Below are 2,236 nucleotides of genomic sequence, written 5' to 3'. Positions count from 1 at the left end.
CCCCCCTTCCTAGGCGCCCGACTGGGTCAAGTCACGTGTCGCTGCGAGTGGCGGAGCGCGCGGAGCGATCGACGCCGCCGCCACCGCCCCGCCTTGTGATATTCCACCTCTGAGGTGACGATGCTGCTGGCCTGTTTATTCTTGGACGCGTTTTCGGTCCCCCCGGTGTGGCACGGACGACGTGGCTCAAGGGACCCCCGACCCCCGTCATGAAACACGCATGTGTTGTCCCCCCGGGCAGGTGGGCCGGACAGCACGGGACACTCCTCGGGCAGCAGCAGCAGCAGCATCAACGTAGCAAGCAGCGGAGCGGTGACAAATAACGTTTGAAAAACCTCGTGGCGCGAATAACTCTGGGGCGCAAGGTCCTCCCCATGCCGTGCCGTGCCGTCCCGCACCGGACGTATCGCCCGGTACAGATCTGGAAACGCGAGCGGCTCGGCGCCCGCAGCTCATGAATTGCTCATGGGCTCCGACCCCATAAGGGATAAGGGCCATAGGGCCGCCATAGGGCCGCTGCCCTCGGTGCCCGGCCCGGGGACGGGGCCAGAGGATCGGCTACACTGTGACCCTGGAGTTATAGTGCGGCTTATTTCCTTATTTATGTGTTATTAGAAATTCTTATAAGGCTAACAGCCAACAGCCGACCAAAAGGGTGAAAGGCCGAAACGTGTACCCGTGACAAGTTCGGCAGGCGACCTTCCCGTCACACGAAACGGGGGGGACGTATCGTGAGTGGCAGGAAGGAAGGGTTCGCGCCTTTGTAATCAGTGTACACGGAGGTGGAAGGGGGCGTCACCGTCACCACCGTCGTCATGTTCTCGGCCTGGGGAACCGGAGGAGAGCCGCCTCGCGGGAGAGGCTAAAAATAATGCTCCGTGTATCAGGGAGAGCAGCCGATAGCGGGTCGAGAAGGGGCCCGGCCGGACCAGCGCGGCAGGCCGATAGCGATACCGCTGCCTCGCTGGCGGGGCGGAGTAGGCGTGGAGGGGCGGAGAGTGGCGGAGAGTGGCAGAGAGTGGTAAAGAGTGGTGGAGCGGCGCGGTGCGGCGCGGCGGGGCGCGAATGACTTCCAGAACACGTGAGGGTCGTCAGATCACGCGTCACGCTCGGCCGCACGTGAGACGCGCCGCGCCGCCTAGTAGTTTTGTGCCTTGCCCTCCGATCTAGGGGTGGGGTGTGGCCGTTGGCCGTGGCGGGGCGCCTCGCCGACAGAGCAGGTCTCTAGTCTAGTCCGAAGTACGGCGGGAACAAACACACATGACGCACACGCGGGGGAGCCGATGGCTGCCGATGGCCGGTGATGGTGCACTACTGCGCGGTGATGGTGGTGAGCGCCCGGCCTCTCCCAGCGAGCCTCGCATCACGTCGCCCCGGGTGCCCGGGTTTGTTTTCGCAGGGGGCTCCTCTTTTTTGCGTCCCCTGTTTGAAGAGAGCACCCCCTCCGCTCCGCTGGAGGCCCTCCTCGTTTGCTTTCTCACTCCCCCTTCCACTTCTCCCTCTCCCCTCTTTCTCTCTCTCTCCAACGCTGCAGGGCGGATCATGTTTGTGAAGCCCGCGGGACAACACGACGCGCCCCTCTGTGCCGCGTTGTGCAGAATACGGGAGTGCTCTCCCTCGCCTCGCCCTCGCCGAGGCTGCCGAGGCCCAGAGGGACGGACGCGCGAGTGACACACCTCCGCGGCGCGGCGCGGCGGGGCGGGTTCAACGACGCGCCGCCAGGGAATTCCTGCCCGGCCAGGTAATCCGCAGCGAGATAAGGACATATGTGCGTGGTGATAAGGTCCCGTGCAGGCGTGACGGGACAGGCCAGGCCGCATAGGACTGACTGAGGAGGTCAGGGGATGAAGGGAGGGAGGGAAGGGGGCAGCCCATCTGCCGAGCTAACCAAACCATCCCCGGGAGGGAAGTGAGGGTTGGTGAGGCTCCCCCGCCTGCCCAGCCTCGCCTGTCGTAACGCATAGCCCCGGACCTCAGTCACGCCCGCCCGGGGTGGGGTGGGGTGCACCCTCCTCCTGGGGGAGGAAGGGCCCGCTGGCCCGCGGTTAGTCGGGGTGTCGATGTTGGTGTCGCATTTCGCACCCTCTTTCTCTGTCTCTCCTCTATTATCCCTTTCATCCCTAAAGAAGAATAGAGGTGGTCGTGAACCTAAAACCGTCCTAGCCACTAAAACGAAACAAAACACTTGCACCTCTCTCTCTCTCTCTCTCTCTCTCTCTCTCTCTCTCTCTCTCTC

General features: G+C 63.7%; 1 protein-coding gene across 2 annotated transcripts in view; it reads right to left on the bottom strand.

Moving 5' to 3' along the window:
• The window catches only part of LOC113209439 (hairy/enhancer-of-split related with YRPW motif protein), a 15,286-nt gene that overhangs the window by 11,773 nt on the left and 1,277 nt on the right, over window positions 1-2,236 (bottom strand). The window lies entirely within an intron of this gene.

This window comes from Frankliniella occidentalis, unplaced genomic scaffold, assembly GCF_000697945.3.
Source record: "Frankliniella occidentalis isolate FOCC.00 unplaced genomic scaffold, Focc_3.1 Scaffold22, whole genome shotgun sequence".
NCBI lineage: Eukaryota > Metazoa > Arthropoda > Insecta > Thysanoptera > Thripidae > Frankliniella > Frankliniella occidentalis.
The sequence above is the reverse complement of the archived record's forward strand: the minus strand, read 5'-3'. Positions and strand labels throughout refer to the sequence as shown.